This window comes from Bubalus kerabau, chromosome 1 (genome assembly GCF_029407905.1).
Source record: "Bubalus kerabau isolate K-KA32 ecotype Philippines breed swamp buffalo chromosome 1, PCC_UOA_SB_1v2, whole genome shotgun sequence".
In the NCBI taxonomy this organism is placed as follows: Eukaryota; Metazoa; Chordata; class Mammalia; order Artiodactyla; family Bovidae; genus Bubalus; species Bubalus kerabau.
In genome coordinates, this window is record NC_073624.1 from 241,023,994 (window position 1) to 241,040,132 (window position 16,139).

At 44.6% G+C, this 16,139-nt stretch overlaps 1 protein-coding gene across 7 annotated transcripts in view; it reads left to right on the forward strand.

The window, feature by feature from the left end:
- The first annotated feature begins 1,745 nt into the window (after positions 1-1,745).
- Positions 1,746-16,139, forward strand: part of TTC1 (tetratricopeptide repeat domain 1) — an 80,781-nt gene continuing 66,387 nt past the window's right edge. For 3 of the 7 annotated variants that reach the window (XM_055561390.1, XM_055561354.1, XM_055561363.1), the window contains exons 1-2: positions 1,747-2,010; positions 15,218-15,430. The gene's annotated coding sequence lies outside the window, so the exon portion shown is untranslated. Of the gene's footprint in view, positions 2,011-15,217; positions 15,431-16,139 lie in introns of all 7 variants that reach the window. The other 4 variants (XM_055561373.1, XM_055561384.1, XM_055561397.1 and 1 more) reach the window with 3 other exon arrangements.

A 16,139-nucleotide genomic window follows, 5' to 3' on the forward strand; every position in this document is an offset into this window, starting at 1 on the left:
GACTTCACTTTCACTTTTCACTTTCATGCATTGGAGAAGGAAATGGCAACCCACTCCAGTGTTCTTGCCTGGAGAATCCCAGGGACGGCGGAGCCTGGTCGGCTGCCTTCTATGGGGTCGCACAGAATCGGCTACGACTGAAGCGACTTAGCAGCAGCAGCAGCAGCTCCCTACTCAGGGCCTTTGCACTTGCTGACACCTCTGCCTAGTTCCCCTTCTGTCCATGTGGCTTCCTCCCTCAACTCCTTTCCATCTTTCCTCAAGTGTCACCTCTCAGGGGTCATCTGATTCCTCTGGCTGTCCTATTTAAAACTGACCTCCTCACCGCCCACATCATTCAACGCTTATTGATGCCTAGAATGTTATATGACCCACTGGAAAAGACCCTGATGCTGGGAGAGATTGAAAGCAGGAGGAGAAAGGGACGACAGAGCAAGAGATGGTTGGATGGCATCACCAATTTGAAGAATATGAGTTTGAGCAATCTCCGGGAGATGGTGAAGGACAGGGAGGCCTGGCATGCTGCAGTCTATGGGGTAGCAAAGAGTTGGATACAACTGAGCGACTGAACTGAGCATGTTATATATTTTTATCTGTTTTTATGTTTTGTTTTTTGTCTTCCTGTGCTCACTAGAAATGCAAGCTTCGTGAGGGTGGATATTATTGTCTGTTTTGTTCACTCTTATATCCTCAGCATCTAAAATAGTGCTTCCCATACAGTAGATGCTTGAATATTTTTGAATGAATGAGTGTATGTTACCTCCCATGAGTGTCAGAATGCTCTCACAGCAGAACAGAGTGCTAGGGGACCTCATGGCAGGGGCTCCTACCTCTAACCTGGGAGCTGGGCCAGGGGCAGTCCTGGTCAGGGAAGGCTTCCTGTAAGAAGTGGCATCTGAAGAATGTCAGCTGGGTCCTGCCTACCCAGCACCCCTGTGTTTTTGTAGTTAGTGCTTTCATATACCCCTCAGTGGAGGCGGGAGTCTGAAGGCCGGGCATCTGGTCATAGCCCAGCTCCCAAATCCCCACCCTTCTCTAGGCTTCTGTCTATTGTCTGACAATCAGAAGCACTGAGTCAAAGACAACCCCTAAGCTCTGCCAATCTATGATTCCACTTTTGTTCTCTCTTCAGTGCACAATCCTCCAAGACAAGCTATTTGTGGAGACAACTTCATTGGGATTAGTAAGATAAAGAGCATTGGCCCTTGCTGATGGCCTCATTCAGAAAAGCAGCATCTATATACAAGGCTTCCAGAACAGCTCAGGAGCAGATGAAAGTGTAAAAACCTGGTGACTGTTCTCACGTGTAGTGCCAGCTGCTACTGCTGGAAGCACGTTCGTGTCTCTGCCAGACACCACCTGAAACCCAGCAACCACTCACACCTGTACTTCACTCCCCCACTGTTCTTTCACTTATCCTACAAGCAATTGTTGAGCACCTACACAAAGCCAGGAGCCAACAAAACAAAAGCAAATAAAACACAGGGTTTGTCTTATGAAAATTTCAGTCTGGAAGAGGAGATTGGACAGTCCCTGAAGACACAGGAATTTTGGAAGGACACAGTGTCGTTGCCATTGGAGGCCAGTAGATAAAGGGGTTTGGGAGTTCCAGGGAGAAAGGATTCGAGTTGAAGCCCTAACCTTTGATGTGTTGGTGTTAGGAGGTGGAGCCTTCAGGAGGTAATTAGGTTTAGATGAGGTCAGGAGGGTAGGGCCTCTGTGATGGGATGGGTGCTCTTATAAGAGGAAGCAACACCAGAGCATCCTGTCTCAGTCATGAGAGGACGCGGTGAGAGGGAAGTCACTTGCAAGTCAGGAACAGGGTCTTCACTGAGGACCAGGTCTGCTCATGCCTTATCTCAGACTTCCAGTCTCCAGAACTGTGAGAAAGAAATGTCTGTTGTTTAAGCCACCCCGTCTGTAGAGTTTGTTTGGCAGCCCAAGCTGATGGATACAGGAGGCTCTAAGAGGCAACCAATGAGAACCTGGATGAAGAGGCATGTCAAAGAGGTGAGAGGTGACAGGGTGGGTATCTTTAAAGGACTGGCCCAAGCAGTTCCATGTCCATAGTGTTCCCAGAGCAGTTTTCCTAAGACAGGCTTAGCAGGTACAGGAATCCCCACCTGACAGACTGGGAAGCTAAACCTCTAAAAGTTCCTTTCCAGGGTCACATGGCTGATAAAGGGGAGAGTAAGAACAAGACTAAACACTGCCTGGCCCCAGCCTAGAATTTGTCCTCTCCTACCAGGTCTGTCTGTGTGATAGACGTGTTTCAAGCCTAGGTTCCAATCAGAGCATAGCTTGGAAAGTGGCAGTATAGCCTGGTCATTAGGCTGAGTTCAAACCCTAGCTCTGCAGTTGACCAGCTGTGTGGTCCCAGTGAAGTGATTTAACCTTTCTGAGCTTTAGTTCCCACACTAGTAAAACCTCCATGATAGAATCTTCTTCACACAGTTGCTATGAGGAAGAAATGAGCCAATGCATGGAACTGAGAAGTGTTGGGCTTACAGAAAGTGTTCAACTAGTGTTAGTGATTAGCTCAGTGTGGGGACACAAGGAAAGCCAAGGGTCTCAGAAATGGCCAACAGGAAAGTGAAAACCTTCTGTCTGAACCAGGGTTAATGGGTGTTAGAGGGTTCTCTTTTTGCTGCTCCACACCAGCATGTGGAATCAGAGTCTCCTGACCAGGGATCAAACCCAAGACCCCTGCATTAGAAGTGCACAGTCTTAACCCCAGGGAAGTCCCAGAAGGTTCTCTTCTGAAGCTACTTATGTCCACACTCCAACTCTCCTGGGAGAAATCCTATTTGGGGAGATCTGACAATAAAGTCAAACCAGGAGAAAACAAATAGTGCATTCAGATCCTCTGAGCAGGGACAGATGCCATTAGGGCCTGGTGAGCAAAGCTCAGCGGCAGAACTAGGTTCAGGAGCTGGACTTCCAAGCAGTCTTCTAGGCTAGGGAATCTCAAGCTTTTTGACTACAACCCACAGAATGGAACATTGCACACGGCAACCCGGTACACGTAGATATCGATATATAGGTATACATATACCAGGGTTTCTTGAGGGTTTGAGTTGAATAATTTATTCCTAAGGGAGTGGGGAGAGGGCTCTCTTGTGAACTGTAGGATACTTAGCAGCATCCCTGGCCTCTACCTGCTCAATGTCGGAAGCATTTCCTGTCCCGCTTTAGTTGTGACGATCAAAACTGTCTCCAGACATCTCCAAACGTCTCCTTGGGAGACAAAATTGTCCACGGCTGAAAACCACTGAGGCATACAGATATAAGGAATATAAGTTTCATAAAGTTTATACTTGCTTTGTACTCTGTTTCTCATTTTGTATTATTAATTAGATGGTCACTTAAAATGATGCTAACTGTGGCCCACTAACTCAATTTCACATGCAAGAGATGTGGTTTAAGGAATGCTGTTCCAGGTGAGGGTTTCTACTTATCTCAGACCAGAAACTCAGTTGTAACTGTTTTCCAACGTCCCCTGTCCTTCCTGGAGAAGAACCTTTGCTAAGAATTGGGAAGATGTTTGGGTTGGGAAAGTTTTATATCATCTTAGGACCCCTATCCTACCCTCTGTAAAATGGGTGTCAAATGCCTACCTCAAAGGCTTGGGTGGATGGTAATGAGATAATCCCCAGAATAATCACTGCTGCTGCTACTGCTGCTAAGTCGCTTCAGTCGTGTCCAACTCTGTGCGACCCCATAGACAGCAGCCCACCAGGCTCCCCTGTCCCTGGGATTCTCCAGGCAAGAACACTGGAGTGGGTACCTCTGAGCAATTGCTACGTGCTAGGCACTACACTTGGGGGTTTACACACATGCTCATTTAATTCTCATAACATGCTATGAACAAGGTTACCATTACTTTGTAGATAAGGAAACTGAAGCATGAAGAGGCTAACTTGCCTAAAGATACAGATTTTAGAAGATGTGGTGGTTTTAAAAAAAACTTCTACAGCTTCTTCTTATTAAGAGGTAAATAGAATGCAGGGTCCTAGTGACCCTGTAGGACTTCCAAAGTCCTGTAACATAATTCAGTTTCCCCATGTCTTGCTCTCTTGGGATGCTTGCTCTTGGAACCCACCTGTCATTTTATGAGGAACCCTAGGCCACTTCAAGGGGCCACAGTAGATGTTCTTGCCAGCTGAGGTCTCGGCCAACAGCCAGCCTCAACCACCAGGCGTGTTAAGTTACCCTTGAGTAAGAATCACCCAGCTGAGCTCAATCAACTCCCAGAATCATGATAGATAACAATTAATGACTCACTGTTCTGTATCACCAAGTTTATTTTATAGTAACAGATAACTAGTAAGGAAGGGAGGACCTAAGATTTCTACATGGACAGTTTGATCCTGGAACCCACACTCATAACCATTACCCCTAGCACCAGCAAATGCCCGTGATATGTTCATTCTGACACAGCTAAGGGAATGCTGGGCAAGATTTAACTTACAAAGGAGACAGAGGGCACAATAAAAGAATAGAGAATCTGGGCAGGAAGCATTTGTACTTTGTGGTTTGAGTTCCCCCCTCACCCAGCTTTACTAAGATGTAATTGAAGAGTAAAAATTGAATAAGGTGTATACATGATGTTATAAGTATACACTATGACATGATCACCACAATCAAGTTAATCAACATATCTATCACCTTATCTATCACCTCACACGTTACCTTTTTGTGTGTGGCAAGAATATTTACTATTAGCAGATTTCATCTATACAATACAGTATCATTAACTAGAGTTAACCATCATGTACATTAGATCTTCAGAACTTACTCATCCCTTATAACTGAAACTTTGTACCCTTTGACCAACATCCCCCCATTTCTCATACCTCTCAGCCCCTGGCAACTACCATTCTACTCTGTGTATATAAACTCAATGTTTTTAGCTGGTCAGACTCAGGGAGTAAGAGAACTGCTGCTGCTGCTAAGTCGCTTCAGTTGTGTCCGACTCTGTGCGACCCCATAGACGGCAGCCCACCAGGCTCCCCAGTCTCTGGGATTCTCCAGGCAAGAACACTGGAGTGGGTTGCCATTTCCTTCTCCAATGCGTGAAAGGAAGCCGCTCAGTCGTGTCCGACTCTTCGCGACCCCATGGACTGCAGCCTACCAGGCTCCGTCCATGGGATTTTCCAGGCAAGAGTACTGGAGTGGGGGTGCCATTGCCTTCTCCGAAGAGAATTACTCCCACAAATGTAACACAGACCCACGGCTACCACCTCTGGCCTCTTCCGGCTGATTTAGTATATGTAAGTAAAGCCCGGTAATCTGCATTTTTCGCAAATGATTCCACTGGTGGGTAGACCACATTTGGAGAAGCACACAAACCCTGTCAGGAAAAGGATTAGGTTTTACTCCCCTTCCACATACACCAGAGTCTACTGTTTTCCAGGACCTGCTTGGGTAAACACCGAGTTGGCCATCTGCCTTAAGCCTAGGTGGCTTCAGAGAAACGAAGTTTCTCCTCTGATCCTTCTGTCCCAAGTTGTTGACCTCCCACCCCTGCCTCCGGCGAGTAAGAAGCCAGCGGCGTGTAAAGGAGGGGGGCGGGGGAAAGGACGGTGTTGTAACAAGCTTGGGGAGCCAGTTCCCAGAAATCACACAGCAGTTGTTACCATGTCTTTTAAGTCACACCAAGAGGTTTCAATTTCCTTCTCTAGTAGGCTCATAAATAAGTGGCATAAGATTTCTGTTTTCTGCCGCTGCCAGGAGTTGGCGACCGCTGTTCAGTAGCGGGGGGCTCAGTGCGCGCCGAGGTGCACTGGGCTCTCCTGCGGGGCTGGCGCCGCCGCGTCTCCAGCTGCGCACATCAGGGATGAAGCCTCCCGGGACCGCTCCTAGCCTCCCAGAGTCGGGCTTCCTTCCTGTGTACGTGCAGAGACTGGGAAACAGTACTTTAGACACTGCAGTGACCGACACCGCTCCAGGGCTCCTTCTCCGGAGCAGGTGCTGGGAGCGGGACAAGCTCTGCGGTGAGGCAGACCCGGGCGCCACCTGTCGTCCAGCGCGCCTAAGCGAGAGGAGTGTGAAGGCATGAAATTGCTTTGCAATTCCCTGACCTCCCCAACTAACAGGTCAAAGAGAGGGAAAGTGCACCAAACACTGAGTGAATTTACTGAACTTCCTCTCTGTACCAGACAGGTAAGTCTACATCTGAGTCTCTTTTGGAGAACTCTGGGAATAGTGAGGAAGATCAAACTAAGATTGCATTTTTCTACCTGAGTATACAGATGTGCCAGGGACTTCACAGAAATGTGGGATCGATGTGGGGCATCTCCTGAAGCACCAATTTTATGGGGTGAGACATGTATTAAAACATTTTAAATATAAAACTAGAATCTTAAAAACCGAGGGATTTGAAAGAAATTTTCCTCTCCCTATGCTATGCTCAGTTGTGCCCAACTCTTTGAGACCCCATGGACTGTAGTCCGCCAGACCCCTCTGTCCATGGGATTCTCCAAACAAGAATACTGGAGTGGGTTGTCATTTCCTCCTCCAGGAGATTTCCTGACCCAGGGGTGGAACCCACGTCACTTGAATCTCCTGCATTGGCAGGCAGATTCTTTACCACTGAGCCACCGAGAAACCTTGAAATTGTGCTCCCCAGACATTCCAGGTTCTGCTTTTCCTCTCTCCTGCCGGTAGAGAGATTTTGATGGGTAAGCCTGAAAAGCTCTAGATTAAGAAACAGGTGCTGTTGAAGAAGCAGTAGAAGGTGCAGTTAGATAGGCTTGGACTCCATGGAGGCCTCCAGGCAGGAGGTGAAGCCCTGGTGTCCAGGAAAACTGCTGAAGCAGGGGAGCTGCAGCCCACCAGAAGGATTTGGAAAGGGACTGGGGATAGTGGGGTCAGGGAGGACATTCCTAGAGAGAGAGATAGCAAGAACAAGACCTAGCTGGTGGCCACTGTGTCAGTGGAAAAATGGGCCATTTGGCTGGGGTTCTGTGGGCTTTTGAAAGCCCAGCAGGAAATATTTTTTAAACTGATAATCTAGTGAGAATGTGAAGACAAGGCAACCTCATGCAGTACTAGGGCGTGGTCTTAGTGAAGGTGTGTTGGAAGGCAGTTTGGCAATATCTGTAACATTTTAAGGGAATGTTCCTTCAACAGAGCACTTGTAGGCTTGTGACCCACAGGGAGACTCTTACAAGCCCACAGGGATGTACAAGGATGTTTACTGCAGCTTTGTCTGGGGAAGGGGTAAAATGGAAACTATGTAACTGTCCATCCAGAGAAAAATGCTTAAATAGATTATGCACAGTCCAGCTATGAAATGCAGTGTGATGGTTAGAAGGAATCCAGTCACTGGCTGTATACTGACATAGAAAATCTCTAAAATGAGGTGGACACTATGGAAAGGGCAGATTACCTAACCATACATACAGTTTCACTCCATTTACGTACATTTTAAAGCTATATATTTGTGTGTGTAACTCTCAACAGGAAATGGGAATGAGCGTATGTACTAGAAAGAAAAAAGAACAGAGAAAGGTTTTTCTTTTTAATTGTATATTCCCTGTTTGGCTTTTTTTGTATACAGGACATATATATATATATATATACACACACACACACACACACACACACACACATTCCTAAAGTGCTCTAAGGTTTTTTGGTTGGTTTTTTTTTTTTTTAATTGCAGTCAAATACACATCACATAGGGCTTCCATGGTGGCTTAACGAGTAAAGAATCCCTCTGCAGTGCAGGAGACCAGGGTTCGATCCCTGGGTTGGGAAGATTCCCTGGAGAAGGGCATGGTTACCTACTCCACCTCTCCAGCATTCTTGCCTGGAGAATTCCATGGACTGTATAATCCATGGGGTTGCAAAGAGTCAGACACAACTGAGTGACTTTCACTTCACTCACCCATAAGATTTACTGTCATACCCATTTTTAAATGTGTAATTCAGTGGAGTTAAATATATTCATTGTTGTATACCAATCTCCAGAATCATCTTGCAAAACTGAAGCTCTGTACCCATTAAACAGCTCCTTATCCACCCCCCACCTCCCTGCCCTGCCCCGTCAACCACCATTCTGTTTTCTGTTTGTATGAGTTTGACCAGTCTAGACACCTCACGTACAGTATGTCTTTTTGCAATTGGCTTATTTAACCTAACATAATATTCATCTATGTTGTAACATATGTCAGTTTCCTTTCTTTTTAGGGATAAATAATATTCCATTGTATGTATATACCACAGTTTGTTTATCCATTTATTCTCTGATGGACATGTAGGTTCCATCTTTTGGCTTTTGTGAATAATGCTGCTATGAACATGGGTGTATAAATACCTCTTCAAGACTCAGATTTCAATTCTTTTAGATATTTATCCAAAAATGGAATTGCTGAATCATCTGATAATTCTAATTTTTAAGGAACTAACATATTGTTTTCCATAGCAACTGCACCATTTGACATCGGCACTAACAGTGCCCAAGTATTCCAGTTTCTCCAAATCTTCAACAGTTGTTATTTTGTTTTTTTTTTTAATAGTAACCATCTAAATAGATATGAGATAGTATCTCATTGTGGTTTTTTAAGATTTTTTTTTAATGGACCATTTTAAAAATCTTTATTGAGTTTATTACAATATTGCTTCTGTTTTTTATGTTCTGGTTTTTTTGGCTGGGAGGCTTGTAGGATCTTAGCTCCCCCAACAGGGATTGAACCTGCACCCTCTGCATTGGAAGGCAAAGTCTTAACCACTTGACCTCCAGGGAAGACCCTCTCACTGTGGTTTTGGCTTGCATTTTCCTAATGGTTAGTGATATTCAGCATCTTTTACATGCCTGTTGGAAGTCCTTTGCCCATTTTTAAATTAAATTATTTCTTTTTTATGGTTGAATTTCAAGTAAGTATTTAAGCCAGTTTTATTGGGTATCAGTTCAGTTCAGTCGCTCAGTCGTGTCTGACTCCTTGCGACCCCGTGAATTGCAGCATGCCAGGCCTCCCTGTCCATCACCAACTCCTGAAGTTCACTCAGACTCACGTCCATCGAGTCAGTGATGCCATCCAGCCATCTCATCCTCTGTCGTCCCCTTCTCCTCCTGCCCCCAATCCCTTCCAGCATCAGAGTCTTTTCCAATGAGTCAACTCTTCGCATGAGGTAGCCAAAGTACTGGAGTTTCAGCTTTAGCATCATTCCTTCCAAAGAAATCCCAGGGCTGATCTCCTTCAGAATGGACTGGTTGGATCTCCTTGCAGTCCAAGGGACTCTCAAGAGTCTTCTCCAACACCACAGTTCAAAAACATCAATTCAAAAATAAAACAAAAACAAAAACATCAATTCTTCAGCGCTCAGCTTCCTTCACAGTCCAACTCTCACATCCATACATGACCACTGGAAAAACCATAGCCTTGACTAGACGGACCTTTGTTGGCAAAGTATTAGCTCTGCTTTTCAATATGCTGTCTAGGTTGGTCATAACTTTCCTTCTAAGGAGTAAGCGTCTTTTAATTTCATGGCTGCAGTCACCATCTGCAGTGATTTTGGAGCCCCCCCAAAATAAAGTCTGACACTGTTTCCACTTTTCCCCATCTATTTCCCATGAAGTGATGGGACCAGATGCCATGATCTTCGTTTTCTGAATGTTGAGCTTTAAGCCAACTTTTTCACTCTCCTTTTTCACTTTCATCAAGAGGCTTTTTAGTTCCTCTTCACTTTCTGCCATAAGGGTGGTGTCATCTGCATATCTGAGGTTATTGATATTTCTCCCAGCAATCTTGATTCCAGCTTGTGCTTCTTCCAGCCCAGCATTTCTCATGATGTACTCTGCATAGAAGTTAAATAAGCAGGATGACAATATACAGCCTTGACGTACTCCTTTTCCTATTTGGAACCAGTCTGTTGTTCCATGTCCGGTTCTAACTGTTGCTTCCTGACCTGCATACAAATTTCTCAAGAGGCAGGTCAGGTTGTCTGGTATTCCCATCTCTTTCAGAATTTTCCACAGTTTATTGTGATTCACGCAGTCAAAGGCTTTGGTGTAGTCAATAAAGCAGAAATAGATGTTTTTCTGGAACTCTCTTGCTTTTTTGATGATCCAGTGGTTGTTGGCAATTTGATCTCTGGTTCCTCTGCCTTTTCTAAAACCAGCTTGAACATCTGCAAGTTCACGGTTCACGTATTGCTGAAGCCTGGCCTGGAGAATTTTGAGCATTACTTTACTAGCGTGTGAGATGAGTGCAATTGTGTGGTAGTTTGAGCATTCTTTGGCATTACCTTTCTTTGGGATTGGAATGAAAACTCACTTTTTCCAGTCCTGTGGCCACTGCTGAGTTTTCCAAATTTGCTGGCATATTGAGTGCAGCACTAAAATAAAACTCTTGGAGATAAACTAGGAGTTTGTGATTAACATATACACACTACTATGTATAAAATGGCAACCCACTCCAGTGTTCTTGCCTGGAGGATCCCAGGGATGGTGGAGCCTGGTGGGCTGCCGTCTATGGGGTCGCACAGAGTCAGACACAACTGAAGTGACTTAGCAGCAGCAGCAGCAGCAGCAGCACCCTCACCCTAGGAGAAGGCAATGGCACCCCACTCCAGTACTCTTGCCTGGAAAATCCCATAGGCGGAGGAGCCTGGTAGGCTGCAATCCATGGGGTTGCAAAGAGTCGGACACGACTAAGTGACTTCACTTTCACTTTTCACTTTCATGCATTGGAGAAGGAAATGGCAACCCACTCCAGTGTTCTTGCCTGGAGAATCCCAGAGACTGGGGAGCCTGGTGGGCTGCCATCTATGGGGTCGCAGAGAGTCAGACACAACTGAAGCAACTTAGCAGCAGCATGTATAAAATAGATAACAGGAACCTACTGTATACCACAGGGAACTATATTCAGTGTCTTCAAATAACCTATAATGCCATGGAATCTGAAAAATACATATATAGTTTACTCACTTTGCTGTACACCTGAATCTAATACAACATTGTAAATTAACTATACTTCAATTTTTTTTTAGTAGTTTAAAAATCTTTTTAGACTTACTCTCTTTTTTAGTGTATGGTTTGATAAATTTTGACAACTGTATGCATTTGTGTGACCAATACTGAAATCAAGATCTAGATGTCAACACCTCCAAATTTCACTCATGCCTGTATGTAGCCACTCTCCTCCCACTTTCAGTTCTAGAAACCACTGGTCTTCCCTACAGTTTTCCCCAGTGTCATAGATATGAAATCCTCCCTAGAGGAACTAAATATGGGAAAAGTGAAAGTCATTCAGTCCTGTCTGACTCTTTGCAACCTCATGGACTATACAGTCCATGGAATTCTCCAGGTCAGAATCTGGAGTGGGTAGCCTTTCCCTTCTCCAGGGATCTAACCCAGGTCTCCTGCATTGCAGGTGGATTCGTTACCAGCTGAGCCACAAGGGAAGCCTGACTGTTATTTCCCTCATCAGACTCTGTGTTTCTCACAGTGGAATCTTATGAGCTACTTGGGGTTTTTTCTAGTGTCTGAAACACAAAGCCTATATAGCATTTTTATCTGGCATTTTTGAACTTCATCCCCTGGAAAACTCTGTAAAAGCAAAGACAAGACTGATAACTTAACATCTTATATGTCTCCTTTGTGATGGCTGAAAATATCCTGTAAACACATAGCAGGCTGACCTCTGCTGGGGAGACCTTTTCAGCACAGCCAGCAGCTGAGGATCTTTGTGTGTGAACATGTGGATGTTGGTCTTTCTTTGGGGTAAATAGCTAAGAGTGGAATTGTTGTGTTGTATCATAACTTTACCAAAACTTCCATACTGTCTTCCAAAATTGCTGTACCATTTGCATTCCTGTCAACAATGTGTGAGATCTTTAGAAGCTCCACATCCTCACCAACACCTGGTAATGCTAGTCTTTGCAAATTTAGTCATTCTAGTAGATATATTGGAGAAGGCAATAGCACCCCCACGCCAGTACTCTTGCCTGGAAAATCCCATGGACAGAGGAGCCTGGTAGGCTGCAGTTCATGGGGTCGCTGAGGGTCGGACATGACTGAGCGGCTTCCTTTCACGCATTGGAGAAGGAAATAGCAACCCACTCCAGTGTTCTTGCCTGGAGAGTCCCAGGGACGGGGGAGCCTCGTGGGCTGCCGTCTATGGGGTCCCACAGAGTCGGATGAGACTTAGCAGCAGCAGTAGCAGCAGTAGGTGTATAGCTTCTATTGTGGCTTTAATTTGCATTTCCCTAATGACTAATGATATTGAGTGTCTTTTTACATACTTATTTTTATGTGTGTTTTCCTAATGACTAATGATATTGAACATCTTTTTATGTGCTTACATCTTTGATCATATGTCTAAATTATCTGCTCATTTTTGTTTTAAATCTTATTGACTTTTAAGAGTTCTTTATATATCTTAAGCCCAATTCTTTGAATATATATGTGCTTTGCAAATATTTTCTCCCAGTTTGTCTCATCTTTTCATTTCCTGAACAGTGTTCATGCTTTTTATTGTCCTATGTGTTTTTTGAATTTAAGAATCAAGCAAACCCAGCAGACAACCCTGCATACTTGATGAGGTTTTGAGGAAGGGAAAAGTTGTTCTTTGGGCAAAGGAATGCAGAGAAAGGAAAATTCATCCTCCTTCGTTGGGAGGACTGAATGGACAAGGGGAAAGACAATTGCTCCAGGTTCAAGGAGTGTCCAAGGCCTCATTGCTGACTGTTCTGCAGAGTGAAGGTAGAGCTCTCCAACAGGACCAAATAATGACATGAATAAATATGTAACTGCAAACAGGAGAAGGTGTTAAAAAGGCGAAATGCACAGTGCTCTAAGAGCTAAGGACAAGCCCCCTGGCCTGGTTGGGGGGTGGCTTTCCTGGAGAATGAAGCCTGAGCTAAGCTTTGAGGATGTGGGAAGGGAGCATTCCAGGCAGAGGGAACTCTCCATGCTCGGGCAAGAGGATGCTTTCTGAAAAGGCCTGGGTGGAATGGTACCGGTTGAAAGGCCAGACAAGGACCAGGTCAAAGTCTGGAGGACTTGGGATGTTTTTTGTCTTCATCCTAAGAGATTGGGATCAAAAAAGCAGATGATGTGATCAGATGTGCATTTTGGAAAGATTAATTTGGCTGCTGAGTGGAGAATTAATCAGAGAAGAAATGGAGAGTTAGTGTTCAGTCAAAGTTAGTTAGTCTATCTCTCTAAAATGGCTACAATTTAGCAAACAAACAAAAACCCCAGAAAATAACATGTGATGACAATGATACCAAGAAATTGGAACCTTTGTACATCGCTGATTGAAATGCAAAATGGTATAACCAACCCATGTGGAAAATAGATAGGCAGTTCCTCAGTGACTTAAACATAGAATGACCATTTAACCTGACAATTCCACTCCTAGGTATATACCCCAGAGAACTTAAGACAGGGACTCAAACAAAACTTTGTATATGAATGTTCATAGCAGCATAGAGCAAAAGGTGGAAGTAACCCAAATGTACCTCAGCTGATGAATGGATAGACAAAATGGTACAACTGTAAGTGGAATAGTGAAAGTAAAGTCGCTCAGTCGTCTCCGACTCTGCGACCCAGTGGACTGTAGCCTACCAGGCTCCTCCATCTATGGGATTTTCTAGGCAAGAATACTGGAGTGGGTTGCCATTTCCTTCTGCAAGAGATCTTCCCAACCCAGGGATTGAACCCGGGTCTCCTGCAATGTAGGCAGATGCTTTACCGTCTGAGCCACCAGGGAAGTCCCTGGTGGAATATAAATGGAATATTACTTAGCCATAAAAAATAATGAAAAGTACTAATACATGCTACAACATGAATGAACCTTAAAAACATCATTCTAGGTGTAAGAAGCCAGATACAAAAGGCCAGATGTTGCATGATTCCATTTATATAAAATTGTAGTGTGCGCAAATCCATAGGAACAGAGATCACATTAGTGGTTGCCAGGGCTAGGAGAGGGGGTAGTGAGGAATGACCGATAATGGGTCCAGGGAGGCCTCTGGGGATGGTGCAAGTGTTGTGGAACTAGAAAGCAGTGATAGTTGCACAACACTGAATACACTACATGTCACTAATAGTGAATTTCATGTGTATTTGACTACAATAAAAAATTCAGTTTGTCCTCATCTCCCCTTATCTATGCAAGAAGGAAATTGATTTCATTATGACCTTCTGATCCTTTTTTAAAAAATATTTATGGAGAAGGTAAAGGCAACCCACTCCGGTGCTCTTGCCTGGAAAATCCCATGGACGGAGGAGCCTGGTGTGCTGCAGTCCATGGGGTCGCGAAGAGTCAGACACGACTGAGCGACTTCACTTTCACTTTTCACTTTCATGCATTGGAGAAGGAAATGGCAACCCACTCCAGTGTTCTTGCCTGGAGAATCCCAGGGATGGGGGAGCCTGGTGGGCTGCCGTCTCTGGGGTCACACAGAGTCGGACATGACTGAAGTGACTTAGCAGCAGCAGCTGGGTCTTAGTTGTTGCACTCTGGATCTTTGACCTTTGTTGTGGCATATGGGGTCTTTAAGTGCAGCATGTGGGATCTAGTTCCCTGACCAGGGATCAAACCTGGACCCTGCTTGCACCACCGGAGAAGTCCCTGATCATAACTTTTTAAGATCCTGTAACTGCTCAGCTAGAGTACTTTGCACGCTGCCTACCTATAGGATGACTTAAGTAGAACACTGAATAGGCAATAATATTAGACCGTAAAATGAGAAAGTACTCTCTCTTCAGTTTCCTTTAGTCCTTCCGATTACATCATATTGAAAGTCTGACTTTGGTGCTAGTAAAGCCCAAACACCCCTCTTTCACTTTCCCCTCTCTGTTTCTCTCTTCCTTCCTCCCTCTCTTGTTTAAGTAAAGAAGTCACACACCTTAGGCCCAGGGCTTTAGGCAGGCAGCCTCAGAGCTCAACTTTAATCATATTGTTTCATTTTCATTGTATTTACTTCTGCTGAAAGCTTCTCTTTAGAGCAAGTGGCACTAGTATTTCAACTATGCAGATGACATAAAATTTTTCCTTTTAAAATATATTTTTTAAGTGGTGAAGTTATTTTTTGTTCAGTCAGAAATTATTTTTAAATATACATAATTTATTATTTTTATTATCTTAAATATACAGAAATAATAGAGGACCCCAGAAATAGCAAAAATTATGCTGTGACTTTACTAATGACTGAAGTTTGGGAAACAAGACACTGTTCAAATACTGCTGTTACTTTTCAGGAACTGGAGCCCATCAAACCTGTGGAAATTATAGGCTGTGGACCAAGTTCTGGCGAAGGCTCAACTTGTAGCAGCCCCCACCCACCCCACCCTGTCACCGTGTCACTCTGAGGGAGTACATGGAGTGAGCCAGGGAGGCCTGCGGCTTGGAAATTAAAGCTGAGGAGGCAGAATCTGGCTTTTCCCCCAAGGCCCTTGGAGCTGACCTTGAAGGTAACTGGGGACTCAGCCATGATTCTCTCACAGAAGTCCTCAACAGGGGAAGGGATGGATGAGTGGTGACAAGAATCAATCAACTTGATGTGTTTCAAAACTATTTTATTTTTTTTTTTTTCTGTTTGCTGTGCTACAGCATGTGAGATCCTACTTCCCCAACTAGGAATGGAACCATGCCCCCTGCAGTGGAAGCTCAGAGTCCTAACCACTGCACAGGGAAGTCCCCAAGAATCAGTCAGTCTTGTCCGTCTCACTACTTCCCAAACCCCAACTCATCCTCCTGAAGTGAAAGGATCTTCTAGAAATGGGTCTTCATGAGTTATGTTCACAGTGCTGGTCATAGCTATCCTCCCACGAGGATGCTACCAGCAGAGTCCACTCCTCTCTAAGTAGCCTCGACAAGCACTCAGACTTCTTTTCATCATTCATCCATTCAAGGAGCCCCTCAGAGCAATCATTACTAAGAAGCCCCCAAATGAACACTATTTCTAAATCTAAGATCTAAAAGGCTATTCATTTTAAGGTATAATAAAAGCAGCTCTCTGCATTTTAGTCTTAGAAAAATCTTCCTAGATAAGAAAAAACATTCTGAGGAGTTTTCAGTGTCCTTCAAATTGATGCCTTGAGAGCCTCAGGACTTGAGTGTCGATGACTGGATTAAGTAGCACACCAGCTCTGTAGCTTCGGGGGTGGACAGGGAGTGGGG